This window comes from Anser anser (genome assembly GCF_964211835.1).
Source record: "Anser anser genome assembly, chromosome: 1".
Taxonomy (NCBI): Eukaryota; Metazoa; Chordata; class Aves; order Anseriformes; family Anatidae; genus Anser; species Anser anser.
Genome location: NC_139720.1, coordinates 53,006,554 through 53,031,556, shown reverse-complemented (window position 1 = coordinate 53,031,556; position 25,003 = coordinate 53,006,554). Strand labels below are relative to the sequence as shown.

Here is a 25,003-nt window from a genome sequence, read left to right as displayed (position 1 = left end):
CTTTTTCTTTTTCTTTTTCTTTTTCTTTTTCTTCTTTTTCTTTTTCTTTTTCTTTTTCTTTTTCTTTTTCTTTTTCTTTTTCTTTTTTCTTTTTCTTTTTCTTTTTCCTTTTTCTTTTTCTTTTTCTTTTTCTTTTTCTTTTTCTTTTTCTTTTTCTTTTTCTTTTTCTTTTTCTTTTTCTTTTTCTTTTTCTTTTTCTTTTTCTTTTTCTTTTTCTTTTTCTTTTTCTTTTTCTTTTTCTTTTTCTTTTTCTTTTTCTTTTTCTTTTCTTTCTCTTTCTCTCCACTTCAATTGAACAACCAATTTTAAATCCTGACCAATTCTCACAAAAAATAACAACAACAAAAGAGGTTTCTCAATTTGCTTATTGGCTGATGCTTTCTAGTTTGGCTGCTCTGGAACCAGATTATTGGTCGTCCCTGCTTTGTACTATGTGTAAAGTTGATGGGAAGCTTTTGGGTGAAAGAAAACTTTCTCTTCTCATAAATTTCTCATTCCATTTGTTTGGTAAAAGTGAATTTAAGAGAAAGAAAGAGGACATAGGCTAATATTTTACAGCTTTATTACAAGATAAATGGAAAGAAAAAAAAAGAAACAGAATCCAAAATGAAGATCATAAGGGACTGAGACTGATGTGGTGCCACTGCAATGAACAAAGTCAACTGTGCAGTTTATTTCTCAGAACTTGAAGCCCAGGTAAAACTACAGTTCAGTGCTTTTCACACAACATTGTCAGTGAATTAACTAGAACATCTCCAAGGATTGAATTTGTCTTTTTCTAATTCTCTGATAATCGTGACAGACTTTCTTAGCTTTAAGACTGAATGGAGATAATTACTTTGGAGGTCTTATTTCTATACGTATGCATATATGTATTTAGTTTACATGGCAGGGTTTTGGTTGCAGGGGGCTGCAGGGGTGGCATCTGTGAGCAGAGCCCAGCAGCAGCCCCATGTCAGATCAGAGCCAGTTCCAGCCAGCTCCTAAAAGGACCCGCTGCCAGTGAGGAACATTGGTTTGGCCTTTGGGAGAGCAGATTTAAGAAAGGTAAACTGACGTGCAACAGCAGCTGGGAGAGAGGAGTGAGAAACAGCCCTGCAGACATCAAGGTCAGTGCAGAAGGAGGGTAGAAGGTGCTCCAGGCACAGAGCAGAAGTTCTCCTGCAGCCCATGGAGAGGAGCCCACGCAGGAGCAGGGGATCTGGGGGGACCTACTGCCTTTTGGGGGGGCCCGTGTTGGAGCAGTTTGGTCCTGACAGATGGACCCTATGGTACGGACCTATATTGGAGCAGTTTTTAAAGAGCTGCTGCCTGTGGGAAGACCACATAGGATCAGTTTGTGAAGGTCACCATACTATGGGAGGGACTCCAGGTGGAGCAGGGGCAGAGAATGACTGTGAAGGAATGGCAGAGATGAAGAGGTTGGATGAGGGGGGAAGGTGTTTATAGTTTGCTTTTAGTTTCTTACTGTTCTAGGCTGCTAGTGATAGGCAATAAATTATATTAAGCTCCTTATGCTGAGTCTGTTTGGCCCGTAACAATAATTGGTGAGTGATCTCCCTGTCCTTATCTCAACCTTTGAGCCCTTTCCATTGTATTTTTTCCCCATTTTCCATTGATGAGAGGGAGTCAGAGGGAAGTTGTGGAGTTCAGCTGCCCATCAGGGTAAAACCACCACATTACCTGCTTTTCGTCATTTTTTGACAAATGACAAAAAATGAAGGAAAATGGTGAAGGGGTAAGACTGGATATTTTAATAAATTGAAAAATTAGAATAAACAGCATTTCCCATCATAAAAAGTATATTACATCACAACTAATCTGATTTTAAAGTTGGGTGATATAACTGAAAGATTATTTCTTTGTTGGATGGTTTCTCCATCCTATAGAAAGTCTAGTGTTAGAGACTGAAACCATCTGTTTTGACACAAAGACCCAACAAGAATTAGAGGAACAATGACAGGCAGATCACTCTGGGATGTTTAGTAGACAATTTCAAGGCAGGGAAAGAGGGGGATCAAAATGCCTCTGACAGGACAAGAGGCAATGGGCACAAATTGTCACACAGGATGATCCATTTGAACATAGGAAAACACCTTGACTGTGAGGGTGTTCAAACAGGCTGTACAGAGAGACTGCAATGTCTCCATCCATGGAGGTATTCAATATTTGTCTGGCCATAGCCCTGAGCAACCTGTTGTAGCTGATGCGTTGGACTATATGACCTCAAGAGGTCCCTGCTAACATTATCCAGTTCTGTGATTCTGTTTGGGAGAAATCTGGGGAGCTATCTTTTAACAAGAAGGATTCTCTGGTTTCTGAATAAAAACCACAATATTAAATTTTCATTACAGCTATGTGGCAAAACTTGCTCTTCTATGGAAGGCTGAGGTTCGAGTTGCCAGAAAGAAGGAATATTTCTTGCAAACTGCAGTTGTAGTGGGGCTGAAAAGAGACTGACGAAATAAAATGTGGGATGCAAGAGGAACTTTGCTGTGAGAAGTTTTTCAACTGGGTAATGGGTGCGGGGGTCTTTGTAGAAGTCTCAAGCTTCAATTTAAAGCTAGGGTTGGGCTGAGGAAAAAAGAAAGGCTATAGCTATAGATGGAGTGGGGCTGGAAAGAGGTTGTCAAAGGAAAGCATAGATGCAACAAGATTTTTGCCATCAGCAAAATTCCATCTAGACAATGGCTGGGAGGTCTTCTGTAAAGCTTCGCCTTCAGCTATGTTTTGAATTATATTCCTGATTTCCCATATGTATTCTATAACTTATTTCAAAATGTATCGGGCTTACAAGGCAAGGATTTGGTAGGGTTCGGTGGGGGGAGTGCTCCAGTGGTGGCGTCTGTGAGCAGAGCCCAGCAGCTGCCCCATGTCAGATCAGAGTCAGATCCAGCCAGCTCCTAAAGGGACCTGCTGCTGGCCAGAGCTGAGCCAGTGAGGAAGGTTGGTTGGGCATCTGTGAGGGCAGATTTAAGAAGAGGGAAAAAAAGTGCTGCACAATAGCAGTTGGGAGAGAGAACCTGCCCTGCAAACACCAAGGTCAGTGCAGAAGGAGTGCAGGAGGTGCTCCAGGCACGCAGCAGCAGTTCCCTTCCGGCCTGTGCAGAGGCCCCTGGTGGAGCAGGCTGTCCCCCTGCAGCCCATGGGTCCCACATGGAGCAGATCTCCACGCTGCAGCCCGTGGAGGAGCCCCCGGTGGAGCAGGTGGATGTGGCCTGGAGGAGGCTGCAGCCCATGGAGAGCCCCCGCAGGAGCAGGCCCCGGGCCGGAGCTGCAGCCCGTGGAGAGGAGCCCACGCAGGAGCAGGGGGTCGGGGGGAGCTGCTGCCAGTGGGGGACCCGTACTGCAGCAGTTTGCTCCTGGGGGATGGACCCCATGGTACAGACCCATACTGGAGTGGTTCTTGAAGAGCCTTTGGGAAGTCCATGCAGGATCAGTTTGAATGGCATCCCGTGGGAGGGACCCCACGTGGAGCAGGGGCAGAGAGTGACCATGAAGGAGCAGTGGGGATGAAGTGTTAGGGACTGACCACAGCCCCCATTCCTCGTTCCCCAGCAATACTCGGGGGGGGGGGGGAGGGGGGGGGGGTGGCAAGGGGTTGTAGAAGAGGGTGGATGGGGGGAAGGTGTTTTTAGGTTGCTTTTAGTTTCCCACTGCTCTAATCTTTTACTAATAGGCAATAAATTGTATTACTCTCCCCATGCTATTTAGTCCATGACAATGACTGGTGAGGGATCTCCCTGTGCTTATCTCAACTCTTGAGCTCTTTTTCATATCTTCTCACTCACTTCCTTTGAGGAGGAGGATTGACAGGGAGGTGTGGTGGAGTTTATCTAGCCATCATTGTGAAACCACCAAACTAAAGAAGAGTTATTTGATTAGTCCTGCAAGTGACTAAAGTTTCCATTGCTTCAGATGGGTCAATGCCCAGAATTTAAAATTATATTGCCACTTATTTATTTTCTAAACACACACTGGGTTATAACTTAATTTATTATTTCAAAGTAAGTCCAAAGGATAGTACTTTACTTAACATGGGATTTTCATGGGGTATTATGCTATTTCGTAAAATTTAGTTAATTTTCTAGTGAAGTGAAGATCCGATTACTTCTTTCTTGGGAGTTCTGAGGTGCCAAATTGAATATACTGGACTTGCACCCAAATTTTCATGAGTTGTTTTTATATTGTATGATCTCAAGCATTCTAGCTTGAAACGGTTACAGAAAATAAGTGCTGTAAATACTAGTTTATTAAACTGCATTTAGACATTAAGGTATCTGAATTTATATTTAGCAATTTGTACAAAGATCCAACGAGGATCAGATGACCAATGATAGAAGATGAACATGGGATGTTTAGGAGGTGGCTTGAAGTCAGAAAAAGGGAGGGATCAGGGAGGAGTGTTGGGGAGCAACTCTGTGAAGATAGGAAAAGATAATAAATGAGCCTGGTGACATGAAAGCAGGTGCTGCTTGGCTAGCATGTGTCCGAGTCCTGGGCTTCCTCACTGCAGTCTGTTCTATGTTCCTGTTAAATCCTACTTCTAACTCTCTCTCACATGTGTGCGTGTGTGTGTCTGTGTCTCTGTGTGGGTCTGTGTGTCTGTGTGTTCAGCCTCCCTGTTCCCTGTCGAGAAGGAACTGAAATAGCCTCACATGAACATGCCTGGGACAGAAGAACTCTCACAGGTCCTGCAGTCTACCAAATTCACCTACCTTAGGTGAGTTATATTACCTGATATTCTCCATATGCCATCTGTTACAGGTAAATAATACCAAGTGTTCCTTTTTTTTTTTTTTTTCCCAAGCTTGATCATTATTCACCTGATATTTCTAATTTTAATCTTTGTATTTTCTCTGGAGTCTCTGAACTTCAAGAAAAAAAACACTGAGGGTGTATATATCCATATTAATAATACGTGTTGTAGTTTAACCCTGGGAGGCAGCTAAGTGCCACACAGCCTCTCACTCACTCTCGCCAGGTGGGATGGGAGAGAGGATAGGAAAGGTAAAAGTGCAAGAACTCATGGGTTGAGATAAGTTCACTAGGTAAAGCAAGAACTGTGAATGCAAGCAAAGCAAACCGAGGAATCCATTTGCTACTTCCCATTGGCAGGCAGGTATTCAGCCACTTCCAGGAAAGCAGGGTTCATCACCCAGAGTAGTTTAATGGGAAGAAAACACCATTGCCCTGAACCTGCCCGTCCTTTTCTCCTCTCCTTCTTTCCCCCAGCTTTATTGCTGAACACGATGCCATATGGTATGGGACATCCCTTTTGTCAGTCTGGGCCAGCTGTCCTGGCTGTGTCCTCGCCCAGCTCCTGGTGCACCCCCAGCCTCCTCACTGGCAGGGCAGCATGAGAAGCTTAAAAGTCCTTGGCTCTGTGCAATCAATGCTCTGAAGCAACTAAAAACATTGGTATGTTATCACAACGATTTTAATCAAAATCCAAAACACAGCATCATATGAAACTCTATGAAAAAAATTAACTCTGTCCCAGCCAAAACAATGACAGTAGTTCTTAGTCAACTGCCAATCATTGTTAACTCCAGCATGTATGTAGCAAATATTTCACTCCATTGTGTTTTGATATATCTTTTTTTAATGGACTTGCCATTAAGGAATATTCTGTTCCCTACAGTGATGATATGCAGATCAGAACTTAAATCAGATTTTGGAGTATGACAGAAGTGAAGTGGAACCACAGTTCTATGACAGTTTCTGTTCTAGAAATCGCTGTTAAAAAAAATGTTGAAATTATAAAAAAATAAACCCCAGAATGGGATTATTTTATACTTTAAAGAAATCTGAGATTGCTGCCTTAAGATGTAAAAGAAATAGTAATTAGGCCAGGATTATTTGCAGATATATTTATAAAGCTAAGAAAAATAAACAAATGAAATGGGGCTAAGTTTATATTCTCTGAATTCTCTCATTATCATGCCTGACTTCTTCATTTACTCACCAGTGGAATTCCCAAAATGTCTTTTTTCATATGGGAGTACTGGGACTGCAGAAGTGTGTAAATCAATGGCTGATACACATGGGTGATCCAGAGATTCATATGGATTTAGTTAAGGATACCTCTTCCCTTTCATAACTTTGATCGACAGCTATATGTAACAACAACTGTCTTCATAAACAAACAAACAAAAAAAAGAACAAAACACTTCTGTAGTGCAGGGGAGCAATATTTTCAGAGAGAGATTTTTCAAAGGAGTACGTAAGAAAACTCAGTGTTTTCCTCAAATCCAGAGTTCCATGTTTGCGCACCTGAATCTGGTCATACCTTGGCCATTTCATCCCAGTAACTTTGGTATCATCTGGCAAAGTATATACATCCCACTAGATGGCTTGTTTGTTTGTTTATTTCTGTGCTTCTGTGCCTTAACTATTCCTCATTAGAGTATCATGATGATCATTTGGCATGATTTATTCATGGTTCAGCAGATGGGTATTTATATTAAAATATCTGTCCCTTCCCCCTGCTATTTTTCTTTCTCTTCATTCACAGATTAATGCCATTGATTCAAAACAATACAAGTGTCCAGAAAATGTCTCTGCAAAGATAGAGCAAGTTGTTTTGATTTAGTCCCAAATGTATCCCAAATAGATAGGAGAACACAGAAGTCTGGCATCTTGGCTTAGTATAAATGGGCATGACTCTCTTGAAATTGATGGAACTATGCTTATTTGTACTTACTGTGGATCTGTTGTATCAAACTATAATCAATTTATATATATATATATATATATGTATATATTAATTGCTAGTTGAATCCGTGTTTTCTCTTTGGATTTTCCTAAACATAATGGAAAGAAGAATTAGAGTTTGTTGATATATAGAAAAACAAGCCCACAGTTTCTTGTCACTGACTGTTGCTAGTGATTAAATCAGCCTGGATCTGGACTCAAGCAGTTGATCAGCATCCTTGCTGTGTTCTGTCAATACTCTGTTCTCACTGGGCAGAATGTTTGCCAAAGTAGTCAAATGCTAATCAGCAACATGTTTGTTAAATGGAAAGAGAGAACAAATCAGAATTCATTTCATGACATAGTGTAATATATTTTCAATTTCAAATGAAATCTGACAACAGAATCTTGTGAAGAATGCTCAAATTATGAAATAAATCTCAGAACATGTGAGGTTTCTAAGAAGTGCCGCCAAAAGGACCGGTTACTTATGGATGAATATTGATAGGTCAAGAAGGGTGAGACAGCTGACTATTCCAAACTTAAGAGGCAAAATGACATCATTTAAACATTTCTAGTTTCTCTAGAACTTAAATATTTTATTTTCTTAGTGAAAGTCTTTCTCATATGCAGCATCCTTAGGTATATAAATGCCTATGGAGTAGAAGACTCGGGGGGATTTTATTTTGGAGTTACATTTTGAAAGTCCTTGATTGTCCATCAGGAAGATTGGTTCCTGCTAACACTAGCTATGGGTAAATTCCACATAGATTTCAGATTTTAAACTCTTTTTGTAACCTTGCACTAAAGCAATATAAAATCTCTTATAAATATATACTGCATGCTGACATTCTCAAAGCAATGAAGCTTCAACTGAAGTGTCGGGTAACACCTTGTACAAAGGAAACAATTAAGTAAAAATCAGAAAGTCTATTTCATGACTAGTTAAAAGATGTGTTCTTATTTTCTTAGCTTTTAATTCTATTCCCACAGCAAATGTATCTCCACTTGGGGCAAAGCAGCTTTGCATAAAAAAGAGATATTTGATCTTTTTTCTTAGCCTGTAGTCAGTCCAAGGAGAATCCATTTAACTGACTTTGAGGGGCTGAGTGGAGGAAAGGATGTTCAATACACATAGAGTTCCATGTAGGTCCAAACTTTCAGTCCCAAATTCATGCTCAACAACTTCTTGTTCTTAGTGGGAAACCAATCTGTTCCTTGAGACCATCTGCCTTTACAATAATGTTACACAACGTCTAGTTTAATTATCAACATTCAGTTTTATCTTCCTGCTCTATTTCTGCTTGTTTCAAGAGCCCAGAGGAAAAAATCGAGAACGTAGTCATATTGGGAGAAATGGTACACATAATATTATGCTCGGCATAGACTGAGGATAATGTAGCTGCAGTCTCTTCCCAAACTCTTCCTAGGAGAGATTTCCAGACAATCCCTTCCTTATCTACTGTATCTAGTAATATAAATTTGTTCATAACTCCACTTACTTCTGATATATCTCTTCTTACTTCTGAACAGCAAATGCTGTTGGTCTGGATCACAAATCCTGAAAGAAGTTTGCATTATCTGCTACCTATTACATGTTTTTTAGTGCCATTCCACTTTATAGCAGCTGAGACTCCAGCTAACAGAGGAAGACCATTTACTGAAACAATATAAATCTGTACTCATTTTCTGTTTTATCTCATTTCCCCTGGACCTATAAGTTAAAAACAGCTAATAGCTTTCTTTTTAATGAGAGTTTGCTGAGGAAAAATTGTATTTACATCTGATTCTAGAGTTGCTATGGTTACAGTGTTGGCAGATGGTATACTTTTAATTTAATTTTTTTTTGTTTATTTGTTTTGAATACATTTCCAAAATTCAGAAAAGAAATAATTAATTTACATGATTTGCTGAAGAGAGTTTAGGGAAAAAAAGAAGGACTTCTTCAAATGATAAATATAATTTGAGGCTTGTTTTGCATCATCTGTAATTGCCATTTAACATTATGTGTAATTAGGGCACAATTTAGCAGAATCGCATTATTTAAATTTATTTTCTCCAGAGCTGAATTATTTTATTCTCACAGTGAGCTGAAGGACTTGGCTGAGAACACTTAGTAGCAACTGCTCCTATTGCAGGGATGAGTGCAGTGAAAGTAGATGTTGTGTCTTTTTCAAGAGGCAACCTTAAAGTTACATTTGTTTTTTAGGGCATTCTATTCTTGTAGAAGAAAGACAGTTGCTATAAACTGATGTCAGATGGAGGTACCTTGTGACAGAGGTATTTCTGGAAGTTCTTAACAACGTACATTTAAACTCCTAGTAATTTTTACAGAATGTAATCATATCAAATATCATATCAAATACTGTTCTGAATACTGAATACTGATGGTAGTGACCATTTAATATTTACATTGGTCTGGAAACACATCTTATAGCTGCATTTCTTTTGTCTTTACTTTGTGGACTCTGCAGTCATGCACTCCAATGAATATCATCGCAATTCTCATGTGAAAGGTAAACCTGAGTATTCTGTCTGTTAAACTAAATTTGGATGAGTTAGTGATCCAGATGAATCCTGGACTTCCTGGATCACACTACCTGATTGCCAAGTCTTCTTGCTATTAACCAGGAAAAAAACAGGATGTTAAAGAATTGTAAACCACTATTCATGAGTATTATTGCTGTGATACAGATTTTTGTATGAAAAACAGGAAGATAGCTTTTGGGCTCTTTTTTGATTCTTCATGGTCAGTGTATGTGAAACTGGTTTCCACACTAAATTGAGTGCATAGTTTCTCTTTCTTCTTACTGTTCTTGCTTTTGCTTTCAGATCTAATCTGGGGAGCTAAGACTTGATGCATAATGATTAATCTTAATGAATCTGACTATGTAACTTGGCTAAATGTTTATGTCTTCACTCACATAGAGAAAAAAATCTGTATATATTTTATATATTACAATGTGAGTAATCTAGACTGTCTTAAAGATCAAATATACATATTGGTACCCTCCAGACTTTTCCACAAGCAAACATTTTTCTTCTACTAGCTGCTTACAAGAAAGCCACAGTCTTGATCAATAGTCTAAATATGTAAACAGATTGGGCTGGCAGAGAGTGCTGATCTTGATTTGAGTCAAAGGAACTACAATTTGGTCCTATGACAAAGCAGCACATACTGTCCTACCATGTTATTACAGAGGTGGTGAAAACTTCATTAGTTTCATTGGAAATCCCATGCTTACTTTCTACTACAATTTTGATGTTACATTTCTTGAACTTGCTTTAGCAAAAGGACATAGTTCTGCGAGCTCTCACAGCTGAGTGGTAAGCATTCGTAACCTTTTTCTTGTACATGGTCACCCCACTTTCTGTATATTTTTGCATACATTTGCTTTTCCGTGCTGTCTGGATCTACCCAGAAACTTTGGAAACTTTTGACCTCAGAATCTGTGGCATAACTGTAAAAAGAATTGTTCAAATCCCTCATCTAACAAGGGCAGAAGTTCTAAAGAGAAAGAAAACACACACAAATTATAAGAAAAATAAATTCACAATCAATGTTTTTGCCACATTTACTTACAAAATTCCTTAAGGGTTCATTGCCATGGTACAATAAAGAAAAAAAAAATTCCACTGAGAAATGTGAATGTCTTGACATGGGGTTTTTGTAATGTAATTAGTCTAAGAATATTTTAATTGTTAAATAATTTTTAAAAAAGTTTTTTATAATCAATGTTTAATATATATATCAACATTCTGTACATGAATGTATTTATTAATCAAAGCCAAGTGCTTGGAAAATTAGACACATGCATACGTTTGCGGATATTTATATTAGTTATAAGTCAAGATTGAAATAACTTCTCCTTCTTGAATTGTCATGTGGAGTGTTTAGAATGTAAATTAAAACCAGTCAATTGTGTCTTTCCCTTAGGTTCACAAGAAGGTTAGAAAAGAAACTGTGTATAAACAGACACGGAATAAGACTGTTAAACCAGATGGCTCTGTTAGTGACCATGGAAAAAATATTTTATTGGCAAGACATTAATGTGCAGAAATTTGCAATCTTTGTACAGAATTGTCTGCTACGTTATTCCAAAAACCATCTTCTCTGAATAACCTTTTAACAGCTATTTTTAGTCAGAAATTAAAAGGGGTTGCCTATGTTTATTTAGAGATAAGAACCTCCAAATACTCTTTCCATGTATTTGGAGGAAGAAAATCACCGTGCTTTCATTTGCATTGTTTTGGTCTGCCTCTTCTGGCAGTGGGAGACCTGCACTCCTCTACGCTTGTCCATTACATTACAGTTGCAACTTTGTTCAGACCTGCCTCGACTTCTTTCTCCTACATCCAGACAGATACTGGTCATTTCTTTGCTGTTGGCAAGATTAATAGGGGTTTGCTATGACAAAGACAAGTGTTGATTTTGGTGGAACAGAACATGGAGTCACAAGAAGAGCCTTGTATTGCTGCAAAGGGTCTGTGGGAAAGTAGAAATATTGAAAATATAAAAAAATATTAATTACTCTGCTATTTTGAGGCTTTACTTATTCTGCTCCGTTCATTTAGTTTTGCATGTTTACAAACATTATTGAAAGTGCTTTGAAAAGACATCCCATTTCCTGTAGAAGGGTGCCAGTTTATATCCTTGACTCGTAGGAGGAGTCAGAAACTGGGGATGGAGGATGGGGAAAGTGGTTCTTTGTCGTACGAGGGGTTGACAAACTTTCAGAAAAACCTAAAGAGAATGAAAGAAATAGAATCATCTGAACAGTGTTGAGAAAAAGAAAAAGAAAAACACAACAAAAACCCACCAACCAAAACCCAAAACAAAACAAAAAACAGAAATGCTTTCCAAGGCCTTTGACAGGCATGAAATCAATAAGTGGAAACTGCTTCCTTCTCTCAAGGTCTATAATGAGAGTAAGGTACTTCAGAGGGACGTTTTCTTTTAGTAACTGTGACACAGTGCTTCATTGTGAATATGATAAGCAAAGATAAGCTTAATGGAAAATTGGAAAGGTGGCTCTCAGCATGGTTAGAATGCAATCCACAGAGACTGCTTCTCTCTGCAGGGATGGCAGATTCTCTTAAATGGCTATGAAAAAATGCTTTACCTTCTTTTACTACATATGTGAGAATACATTAGGGAAGAATTTTTTCATTCACCCATCCATTTATCCATCTACCTATTTATCTGTCTATCTGTAAGTGCAGATTTACATCTATATCTATACAGATATATCTTACTATCTATAGATAGTATACACACAAATGGTACGCACATATACATGTATACATATACACACGAGCAATTTTATTTATATCACTTGCTGTATCTGGTACCTTGGATTTGCAAACACTTCTGATCATTTTGTTGATTTTTTTTTTAATTATAAATTATTTTAAATTTAGTTGATGGATCAACTTATCAAATAGAAATGTAGCTATTCATGGGTGAACTATCATTTAACAGTTTCAGAGAAATGACATAGAAAGATCTTTACTGAAGAGATGCACATGTAAGATCAGATAACTATTTTACCAAAGTATTAAGCTTAGATTATGAAGCATAAGTAACTATTTCTTACTTCTGAGAATATGGAAACTATGGAAACATTTTAATGTAGAGAGACTGAGATAAAAGTTCTAAGCTATATGTGCATGTGTGAGAGTACAGAGTGTAGGCACCAGCCATTAAAGCATATTAGAAATGTTATATTGTCTTGTTATAATATAGTTTAGGATTCAGAATAAGAGGTAGTATAGAAGTCCTCGTGTAATTTTTCACTTAACTTATCAGCTGTGATACCAGAAAAATAAATTTTGCATTCTTTTTTCCTTTCTTTCCATTCTTCTCTGTACATGCAAGATCCAAGCATCTTAAGCCTCCTACTGTGTCTATCTCATCTTCCTAACCAAGTACAGAGAAAGGCTAGGGCAGAGTCTCAGAAAGGGTCAGGTAAGGTAGATAAAAACAGTATGAACGTGGATAGCTGGTATAGGATAGAGAATGTTTGATGTTACATTTTAAGCTTACTGTATCTTTGTTAAAACAAACAAACAAACAAACAAACAAAAACCTTGCAAAATTCAAAGAGCAAATTAATTTTCTCAAAAGCTGTATTTTGATGAAGCATCATAATTTTCTGGTTTCCAGACTGCAAGTTAGGCTTGGACAGCTGGATGTTTGACCCCATAATCAGGTGCACAAGAATGAATTCCTACATTTATACTTCAACACTGATGGCACTTTGCCACAGGAATATTTGTTGCAGGATTAAGGTCTAGGCATCAACATAGGAGACATTTTTTATTAAAACTTTTTTTATGCTTGATATATGAGCATATTTCAGATGGTGTAGTGTATTTAGGTTTCTTAAACCTCTGTGCTTCAGCTTAAAATGTCAGAAGGACTAACAAAACTGAATTCCAAACATAACACTGTCCTTATTTTGTTCTTTGTCAAAATCACTACTTAATTAGGAATCCCATTTGGGACATTTTTTTTTTTAATTTTTATTTTTTATGAGGCATGCTATGTGGACCTAAAATGCTGAGGAAAATTATCTTCTTATATTAATTTCACTATAGGGTTCACCATTCTCAGATAAGTTATTAGTGGCTGCTATATTTGCATCAAAACAACTACACATCAGGCTCAGAATGTGCAATGGGTTGGTGAAACCATGCGTCAGATTTTAAAACTTGTCCGTACAAAATTCATCTAAGGCAAGCACTTTGTCAGATGCTAGAGCATTTTTTATAATTATATTTTTGTTTGTGAAAAATATCCTCTCCTATCATCCAAGAATGATGTTTTACTAGTTATTTGAGAAAACTATGATCCAAAATGTGAAAAAAGAAAAAATATTGACCTGACATGATTTTAACCAGGTAGGTCTAATAAATCACATAATAAATAATAAATATATGCTTTATTGTCTTTGAAGTATACATTATTCACCCCAAACGATGGATTGGTGATCCATCTGAGCTTTTCAGTTCTCAAGTCTGAGCTTTTCAGCTTGCATCATAAGATCAAACTGGGGAAACTGAGCTCCAGAATTTAGAGAACTCTCTGTCAGCAGATGCTTTTTCTTCTTAAATGAAATGATTTCAGCTTGAGTGCTTTTTATCACTGCCACTAAGTGATGTCACACAGGGGGCAGATGTTGCAAAAACAAGGCAAGTCCTAGGGTATTAGATCATGTTTTCCGTTGCTCTGCTTTTGTGATGTTTTATCCATTTAGAAATATGAGCTATTCATAAGAAACACTGGCAACCCATGCTATGTAGAATTTCTTTTCTCCATAAAAAGAATGCATAATAAATTCATTAACTGGTGAAAATTAGCAATCTGTCTACTATTCTCTGCATTTAATTTAAAATTTTATAGGGGTCCCTATGTTAGGGATTTGGTCTGCCTTTGTTATCAATGGGAAATGCAGTGTTCTTCTACTAGGCGATTCTTGGCTCCAAAATGAAAAAGGATTTTGAACAAAATTCCTTTAAGGTAGATCTATCAGCAAATTTCTTATATTTTCATCATAAATAATTCCTTTTTGCTGGTTTCCTTATAAGTTTAGGGTGTGTCTCATATCCAAATAGAATCATATTAATGGTTCAGTGTAATAATGGAGTGTTACAATGAGGTCTGCAACACTCATAGAAAGAATGAATGAACTTAATGTTTTTCAGGATATTGTTGTATCAGGTTCTGCTGTGGATTATGATCCGTTCAGTATATGACATCAGTACTATTAGTTGATGAAGTTGCATTAACTAATATGTGTAGACTGGAGAGTTTTGTGCCCTTCTACATCTGGCACATATTACATTAGATGTACTATGTCTGGGGAATTTTTTCTGAACCTGGTTTAAGAATGGATCAACATCCTGTTAACATATGCATCTCTCTGACATTTAAAATATTCCTTAATCTTTTAGGTATTTTTTCTTGTTCTTTTTGTGGGTTTTGTTTTTATTTTTTCCCCATCTGTGATTGTTTCGTCTATGTGATCAGATGACCTTTGTTATCAAATGCAGATGAAGCATGAGTTGAGGAAAGAAGTAAATCAGACATTATGTAGAACAAACACAGTTTTGTGGTGAAGTAAGAAAAACTGTTCCCCCAATAGTGACACAGCTGGCTAGACAAGTTATTAACAGAGAGATTATTTTGAATTACACTTCACCTTTTTTACCCCTATGTTTCAAAGGTAGTTTTCAGTTTTGCAATTATAGCAATGACAGATAACTTTAATAATTTATGAGACCATCTTAGCAAGTTGAAAGACATACAAAACCCACAGAGAAAATGTATTTTGTGGGACTGCAGAAAAGAAGAGCTTATTTAAAGCAGAAAGAAAAAGAGTTAATTAAAATTATTTTTTTAAAATGTTTTTATAGTTCTATAAATACTAATTCCCATCTCCTTTCCTCTGGTTAAATGAAAGAACAATTGTAAATTACAGAAAAAATTGCTTAGTGATTAAATGGAGACAAAGGTAACTGTTTAAGAGAAGTTTACTGTTGGTCAGACCTAAGAGCCTTTTAAATATCTTACCAAAACAGTCTCAATTATTTCTGAAAAGTGACAAAAAATGGTCTAAAAGAAAAAAATAACTTTTTTTTTTTTCTCAAAAAAGAGAAAAAGGAATGACAAACTACATTTCAAACAAAAGGAGTGTTTCTCTGTTCTCTGTTACGATGACAAAGAATGTTATTTCTGCAAAATAGAAATAAATACAATTATCAAAATTAAAAAGTGATATACTCTTCAATTCAGTGAAAGGGAGGACTGAACATACCCTAGAGGTTCATAAATATGCATAGTTTTTGCATAAGAAATTGTAGTTGTTACCAAAATATAGTAGCGATGAAAATTGTTTTAATAGGTTTGAAATAGTAATAAATTCACAAGATAATCTCCATTAATAATAAGGTATTTTTGTATTCTGTTGGGAACTCTTGCTTTAAGAAGACCTTATAGCTTCTGATTAATAATGGCTGTTACCAGCCTAAGTTTCATCTTGATGAAAAAGCTGCAATCATAGTGAGAGGGAGTTCTGATGTCTAAAGTAATTGCAGAGAAATTACACAGATATAAAATCTGAAAGTTGCACAAATGTTGTTTGCTTTCCACAGAGTGTAAAATTGAAATACTGAAATATGATTTTTTTTTTTTTTGGGAGGGGGGAGTGGAATTCGATGAATAAAGTCAGATTGATCAATAGCTAAATAAAATATTATTTTTTGTGTGATAGTACCTTAACTGCCATGTATATGTATATTCTTTGCTAAACTCAGAGAAGGGCAGAGATGTCAGCAAAAAGAAAATAAATAGTAAAAACGTGGATTCAGATTCACTTGAAGTGCTGCAGGGAAGAACCTTTTTTATCCTAGCTGACACAGCAACCCAAAGGAGTGGGTACTGAGGATGATTGTTCATTTAAGTGACTGGGATCTTCCATTGTCCAGCTGTCAAACTTTGCTAAATAAATTCTTTACATAAATATTACTAAACCATAACAAATTATTTCATGGTGGTCTTTTCCAATCAAAAGAAGTCTGGCTGGAACTTCCAACATGGATGCAGTTGCGGGGAGGAATGACAGGACGCACTCATCCAAGTATTTATTTTTCATCTCCATCTTCATTGAGTGCTTACTTGTATTTTGGCACCTGATCTAGGACTAATTATACCATATTCTTTCCTCTGCATATCAGCTTGGGTGTTTTCTTGTTCTGAATATTTAAATAGGGGTAGGTGGCTAAAGTAAGGATTTTAATATCTTACTAATGTTCGCTTATGTGAATTTTTTTATAAACCTTAACAGCCAAAACCATGTGTAGCATGATCTATACAACCCAAATCCAGGGTTCATCAAATGCCAAAATCCAAAGGAAAAAAGCCCCAATCAACCTACCAACCAACCAACCAACCACCTAACCAGCCAACCACCACCACTACCAACTTTAAACAGGACACACACACAAAAAAACCAAACCCAGACCCTATGTTTTCTTTTCCCCAGTCATTCTCTGAAAATTTGCAGTGGGTTAGTTCATATTATTGTGTCTTTACTTTATGCAACAGTCACCAAACATTTAGAATTATCCATAACACATCTTGGCCACAGATGGAATTGCTTCCAGTACTGCTTCTTTCAAAGTCTGTGCCTATGCTCTGTACAATTTTTTAGCTCTTATATCTCTTAGAAAGAAAAAAAAAATCCATTCACTAATGCTACCTAATTTCTGTCTACTTCAGTTCCTGGTTTAATTATTATTCAGATCCATTCCTGTATTATTAAACAGTATGAGAGGCCTTTAAATATGTATTTTTATGAAAGGTGCACTAGTAAGGAAAGTTCTATTGCTTATTCAGAATGAATGTCTCCTATTTTTATGAACAATAACTGTGAATGACAACTTTCTACATTAAAATATTAAAGTGATTAAAGCCACTTTATTTAATCCATAGGAACATTTTCTCAAGGCTTCTCAGTTCCTCATATATTGCCTGTGGCAATGAATTGTGGTCAAGGAAAATACAACTCTCTCCTCACTCATAGAATATCTCCTGATTTCAATAGCTGTCAGCTTTCTCTTGGTCTCTCATGTTCTTAATAGAAGCAATAGTTTGCATTTTTGAATCCCTTCCCTTCCCTTCCCTTCCCTTCCCTTCCCTTCCCTTCCCTTCCCTTCCCTTCCCTTCCCTTCCCTTCCCTTCCCTTCCCTTCCCTTCCCTTCCCTTCCCTTCCCTTCCCTTCCCTTCCCTTCCCTTCCCTTCCCTTCCCTTCCCTTCCCTTCCCTTCCCTTCCCTTCCCTTCCCTTCCCTTCCCTTCCCTTCCCTTCCCTTCCCTTCCCTTCCCTTCCCTTCCCTTCCCTTCCCTTCCCTTCCCTTCCCTTCCCTTCCCTTCCCTTCCCTTCCCTTCCCTTCCCTTCCCTTCCCTTCCCTTCCATTTTTTATATTTCCTGTATTCATATGTATTATATATTTCTTTTAGATTAGGTTACACTCATATTAAAGAAAAGCAACAGTGACAGTAAATACATAATGTGTGCCACAAAAACAGGCATTATTAGAAAGAGTAATAATGAAATCATTGTATTAACAGGTACTTCTATCAATAGACCTATAAGGTTTGAACAATAGCGAAAATAGTTTAATTTAAAAAGACAATGTATTTGAATAGATAAAAAAGTTGCCTAGTAAAAATGAAAGCACAATAAGCAAAAAACAGAAGGTCTCATAAATGAAATATTCCATTAACCACGGAGAGGTAGAATAGAGAGAATATTCCTTTAGATTTGGGCTGGAAAACTCCCACAACAATTCATGTACAGAGGACATTATTCTAGTGCCTCAGGTAGCATGGCTTGGGTTATCAACTTCAATTTGAGTTGCTTTTGTGGGTCTTGCTATAGACCAAAGAGGCAGAATTTTAAGTTGCAACAATATTTGGAAGCACCTTTCGGGGATGAATCTGTGTCTCATGCAGAGGGGATTAAGAGAATTTGTAACACCAGAGCCTTTTTATAGAATCATAGGATCATAGAATCATTAAGATTGGAAAACTATCTAGTCCAACCATCCCCCTACCACCAATATCACCCACTAAACCATGTCCCTAAGCACCACATCCAACCTTTCCTTAAACACCCCCAGGGATGGTGACTCCACCACCTCCCTGGGCAACCCGTTCCAGGGCCTAACCAGTCTTTGTGAGAAGAAATTTCTCCTAATTTCCAACCTGAACCTCCCCTGCTGTAACTTGAGGCCATTCCCTCTAGTCCTATTGCTCGTTATGTGCAAGAATTCAGGCTGACCCCCAGCTCCCCACACCTTCCTTTCAGGTAGTTGCAGAGAGCAATAAGGTCTTCCCTGAGCCTCCTCTTCTCCAGACTAAACAACCCCAGCTCCCTCAGCCGCTTCTCACAGAACTTGTGTTCCAGGCCCTTCACCATCTTTGTAGCCCTTCTCTGGACACGCTCCAGGGCCTCGATGTCCTTCTTGTAGTGAGGAGCGCAAAACTGAACACAGTACTCGAGGTGCAGCCTCACCAGAGCAGAGTACAAGGGGATGGTCACCTTCCTGGTCCTGCTGGCTACACTATTCCTGATCCAAGACAGGATGCCATGGGTCTTCATCTTTTGTACAAGAGAATAAGTATAAGGGCACTTTGGCACTTCTCAGAATAAACTGCTAATGGAAAAAAAAAAAACAAAAACAAAGTGACAAAATGCATTATAGTAGCTGTTTGAATCCACCTGGTATCTGTTTCATCAATGGCAATTGAAAATGTTTAGTAGATAAACCATTAAGAAATCTCTATAGGTTGGAAAGGTGTCCTGAGAAAGTAAGTAGAGGGAATAATTGTTGTGTGTAGTGTAACCTAAACTCCTTCCCATATTACGACTTTATAGTTACTCTCAAAGAAAGGGCATGGGTCTGTATGGACCTCTTACCTTATCCAGTGCACTTGCGCTTCAGCTAGGTAATATTTTCATATTTTTTTAATACATTTATAACTGTATCCAGATATTTTATCTATTTATATATCTGTATCCAGATATTTTATATATATATGTATATATATAATATATATTATATATATATATATATATATATATATATATATATATATTAGGATGGCTGATTTTTAGTATTCCTGAATGGCTATCCAACTGCTTCAATTTTATGTGCTCTCTTCCTTCTCACTTTCTTTATGTTTTCTGTGCCCTGCTGCACAGTGTCTTAGCTCAAACAAGATACCTGGGAAGAGTGTCATGTCCTATCTAGATTTATGTATATTCTGTTGGTTAAGACACCTTCTTTGAAGTCTGATGATGCAGGTAAAAAAGCATAAAACCCAACAAAGTCTCATGAATTATCCTAACTGTCTAATAGATAGTTATGATATTAAAAATTTATGAAATTAACAAGGGTGGCTGTCAAAATGTATTTTTTTTCATTGTATTATTAATATACTGTGTAGTCTCTGCAACAATAATAACAAAATTTAGGTTATCTTATGAATTAAATAAAGTATGTGTGTTGCAGATGCGGTCTCATCCTCTCATCTGGTATGTGAAATACCACATGAAGCAATAGAGTTATCATCAATTGTGAGTCATTGTGGCCTACGGTAGCGTACACAGAAAAGCTGTATTCTCAATGGCATAACTTTCCAAAAGACATATGACATCAGGAGGCTTGTATTTGAATGCAGTGAGAGAAAATATTGACAGAACACAGAAAGACAAAGCCAGATTTCTGAGTTAGGCCACTCTCTTGATGTGAAAGTCTAAACTTTACTTCTTAATAGTATTTGTAATCCCATTTTAGTGGTATATTCTCTTTTTAACTACTCATTTTTCTATTTTTCCATTATGAAAAAATAAACTTTTGATGAAATAATAAAAAAGGTGATATCTTTAAGTATAATTTCATCTGAAAGTGAACTCTGGTGATCATAAATCTTTAATGAATTTATTCTCTTGGATGTAATACATTCAGAAATGGCTAACCTTCTGGATGCCTGCAACTTGGGGTGTGTTTGCCTGTAAAAGAAATCTAGTTATTTTGAAGGGGATACTGTCATATGCTAATATAAGGGAAAAGTCTTCAATGAGTTAACACCTTCCTGATGAACGAATAAGCCCTGGGGTGAGAACCCACAACTTCATGTAATTGCTTATTGTCACAGTCATCAACATGTTTTTGAATTAATGTTTTTGTACACAGTGCAGTTCATATTTGTTGGACATGCAGTATATATCAAAGGGATTGGAATCATCAAGGCATTTATGTGCAAGAACTGCTACGAGGTGCAGGCTTGATTAAGAGGCAAATATGGAGTTGGTCTGCTCAACCACGACTCACAAAATTTAAATTTCTTAAATGTGTTTAATTTTAAAAATTTACATCCCAGGCACAGTGTTGTGAAATGCCTCCTTAGACTCATGTTACTAAACTAATCCAGAAAAGTTTTTTGGATGCTAAAGTTTCCTATTTACACACATGTAAATAGGAAACTGTTATACAGTTTCCACTCCAAACAGTGAGCAAAACTTTTTTTTTTTTTTTTTTGATGTGCTTTTTGGTATAATGCTAAAGGTTGGCTCTGCATGGATCTCATCTTTGAGCACTGCAAACACTTCTGGAGTGGGGAATCTAACAAAGATATCATTTTGACCTCCTACAATACAAGTAAATATATTTGAGTAGCTTGCTGAAAATCAGGCTCAAACTTATTAGTAGAAACATTAATATTATTGATGAATCTTCATTCTTGAGTGTTACCCTGTATGACACTGACATTTAAACATGATAAAAGTCTGATGACATATCAAAACCATTTGGCATTATCTGCTGAAATTTTTGAGTCAGCTGTAGATGTTTTAAAAAAGAAAATGATGGAGGAGTTTATTAAAAATTGAGATGGATTTGAGAGATAAGGCTTATTGTTTGGCCTTTTCATTATGTTCCTCAAAGTTCACTTTGAAGCAACTGTTTCCTTTCTGTCTGGCAGACATATCCTGTGAAATGAAAATAAGTATGACAAGTGAGAAACCTCACACAGTTCTGCCATAAGTCTTAGAGACTGTAATCCTGAATTTTCTTTCTTTTAGTCGTTTCTTTTAGCCTTCAAAGGTTTCTACAGCACTCGTAACACTTTAGACGGAAATCGAGCAGCTACTATACATTTAATGGTTTCCATTTCTTGTGGATCACCTCAGGGTTATCCCAGTCTTTTGCTGTCTTATGTCATAAAATATAGCCATTTTCTTCCCTTACACATGGATCACAAATGTGACCATTATAAAAACAGAAATAATATTTTACATATGTATTGGATCTTTTAGCCAAAGATTTATTACATTCTGAAGTAACCTGGCAATGGCGTACTTGCACGTGGTGCTTTCACCCTGATGGACAGCTGAACTACACCACAACTGCTCTAATTCACCCTTCTCAAAGGGAGAGCAGGGGGAAGAAAGTGTGATGGGAAAGAAAAAGACTCATGGGTTGAGATAAGGATAATTTAATTAAAGGGAAAAGAAAAAGAAAAACAAAGAGATGGGATCCTATAATGAGTCAAGAACAGAGGTATATGAATTAGGGTTATGGCTCAAAAATAAGGAGGAAAGAAATGAGAATATTGAGAGTATAATCAGACGGCTAATGTTTTATTTCTATGAAACATTTTGAACTAACTTTCTGGGAAAAAAAAAGAAAAAAAATAAAAATAAAAATGAAAAAGAAAAATAAAAAAGAAAAAGAAAAAAGAAAAAGAAAAAGAAAAAGAAAAAGAAAAAGAAAAAGAAAAAGAAAAAAAGAAAAAGAAAAAAAGAAAAAGAAAAAGAAAAATAGAAAAATAAAAATAAAAATAAAAATAAAAATAAAAAGAAAAAGAAAAAGAAAAAGAAAAAGAAAAAGAAAAAGAAAAAGAAAAAGAAAAAGAAAAAGAAAAAGAAAAAGAAAAAGAAAAAGAAAAAGAAAGAAAAAGAAAAAGAAAAAGAAAAAGAAAAAGAAAAAGAAAAAGAGAAAGAGAAAGAGAAAGAGAAAGAGAAAGAAAGAGAAAGAGAAAGAGAAAGAGAAAGAGAAAGAGAAAGAGAAAGAGAAAGAGAAAGAGAAAGAGAAAGAAAAAGAAAAAGAAAAAGAAAAAGAAAGAAAAAGAAAAAGAAAAAGAAAAAGAAAAAGAAAAAGAAAAAGAAAAAGAAAAAGAAAAAGAAAAAGAAAAAGAAAAAGAAAAAGAAAAAAAGAAAAAGAAAGAAAAAGAAAGAAAAAGAAAAAAAAAGACATGGAAGCAAAGAGAGAGAAAAAACAATTATTCTCTACTACCCATGAGTGATGTTCAGCCATATCATGGTAAGCAGGGCCTCAATACACATAGTGGTTGTTGGGGAGGACAGATGTCATCATAATGAGAGCCACCTTCCCTTCCCCCCCCCCTTTCCTTTCCCCCCCCTATTGCTGAGTGTGACACTACATGCTATGGAATATCCCTTTCGTTGGTTTAGGTCAGCTGCCCTGGTGATGTCCCCTCCCCATTTCTCACCCACCCCCCGGCTACAGGGGAGTCTTGATGCTGTGCCATCATTGAGCAGCAATAGACAAAACACTGGTGTGCTATCAGGGCTGTTCTAGCTACAAGTGCAGAGCACAACACTATGTGGGCTACTGTGGGGAAAGTTAACTTCATCCCAGACAGAGCCAGTACATTGCATCACTAATCTACCATTTTTTCACAGCACTGCAAAAACTTATCTATTCCCTCATATATTTGTAATTTGTATAGTCAATTAGTTGAATATATTTCCAAGTTTCCCAGGCAAATTTGTAAATGAACTATTTTATTATGAGCTGAATGTAATTTTGCACATTTTTTTTCATGTACCTGAATCATTTGCTTGTCATCTGTCAAACACAAGTCGCATATACAGAGAAACATCTTTCTTACCACGACAAGTTAGATTGCCTGTGCAGTGCCAGATGTGTATAGCATATAATATGCATCCATCTTAGTGGTGATTTAGTATGAAAGCGGTAGCTTATGTCAAATAGCTATTAAAAAAAAAAAAGAGAGAAAAAAAGGAAAAATTAGTTTCCTAATTATTATATTATATATTGCAAATACATTTTTTTTTAACCTGCAAAAAGGCAACTAGTATTTTGTAAGTGTCTTGAAGGTCAAAGGAGCTGTACAATTTTAGTATGAGCTGGAATCCATTGAATAATGTCTGAGGCCACTAATGAAATATTATGAACATTATTATTGCTAAGTGCAACCACATGTTCAAAATGGGTACTTAGCATGTTTTGAGTATGAAGATCTGCTTTAGTTTTGCAATATCTCAAGCATAAAAACATCTAGAAATATAATTTGAAGGGATTTGAAAACTTCTGGTGCTTAAGCAATGACACAACAGTAATTGTTCTCATTTTACCAAAATAACATGACTTTAAAATCTCTGCCCTTCCTGTGCATGGTGAAAATGACAGTGACATTAGGATTTTTAATTTTGTGTTCAGTTTTGTGAAAACGTTGCAGTATATGTCCATTCCCACCATGCTAGCAAAACTGGTTCATGTGGATAAGAATTAGGTGGAGACTTAGGAAGAGAGTATAATTAAAGTATTCAAATTCAATTACTTTCAAATTTTGTAGTGTTTCTCAAAGTTTCTTTGCAATCTATGAAATAAATAAAAATGAGATGTTTCTGTTAAAATAGACTCAGAACCGTACAGGCTTTTGAGGTTTCCTGACTTCCAGCTCACCTGATGCAAAGGAGAGTAAGTTCTTCTGTCTCAGTGAAGTAAATGGCTTGAAAAAAAATTATGACTTATTGCTTACATTTCCATTTTAGACTTCATACTTTTAAAATTTTCAAAACTATTCCAATCTGCAGTTGGACATTCATATTATTTTAACAGAAATATTAAAGGAATTTGTTGTTAAGCATTGGAATGGGCTGTCCAGGGAAGTGGTCGAGTCACCATCCCTGGAGGTCTTTAAAAGATGTTTAGATGTAGAGTTTAGTGATATGGTTTAGTGGATGACTTGTTAGTGTTAGGTTAGAGGTTGGACTAGGCGATCTTGGAGGTCTCTCCCAATCTAGATGATTCTGTGTGTGTGATTCTGTGTGATTCTGTGTGAAAGCTTCTAAATCTGTGTAAAGCTTCAGAGCTTAAGACCAACAGCTTCAGAGACATGTGAGGATTATATGGACCTGGCTGGTGTGAGATGTCTGCTGTCATTGTTGAAAACAAGGGTTTCTAATTTTTTTTTTTTAATTAAAAAAATGGCTTATAATGTCCGTCAATTTTTTCTTTCTTTTTTTTTCTTTTTTCTTTTTTTTTTTCTTTAGCCATTTACTGGTTTACAATGTTTCTCATGTCTATTAAAGCAAATATTGTATGAAAATTTATAAGATGGGTATTTGGGCAATTTCAAATGTATTACAGTAAGTTTTTACATTTTAGCTTTAGTGCAAACAAGATAGGGATCATTTACTTGTTTGAAAAGTAATGTCTTTCAAGCAGTGTAGGAGGACTAATTCTTACACAGTTCCTTGCTTTTTATTATTTAATTTTAATATTACCCTAACAAATTAAGCTGATTAAGTAGACAGGTAAAGATAAACGTAAGTTCTCCAGAGTTTCAGGTTTGTTTTGAGCATATACACCCTGGAGGCTTTTCTAGTCTCAGAGGACTTTAGTGAATCATGATGAAAACAACAGGATCTAGGAAGAAATTCGTTTAATGAACTGCATCACAAAAAGAAA

General features: G+C 36.5%; 1 long non-coding RNA gene across 1 annotated transcript in view; it reads left to right on the top strand.

Annotated features, from left to right (window-relative positions):
• LOC310893005 overlaps window positions 1–25,003 on the top strand; it is a 90,550-nt gene that overhangs the window by 55,234 nt on the left and 10,313 nt on the right. The window contains exon 4 of the long non-coding RNA XR_014578641.1: window positions 4,618–4,723. This is a non-coding gene — a long non-coding RNA (uncharacterized lncRNA). The remainder of the gene's footprint in view (window positions 1–4,617; window positions 4,724–25,003) is intronic.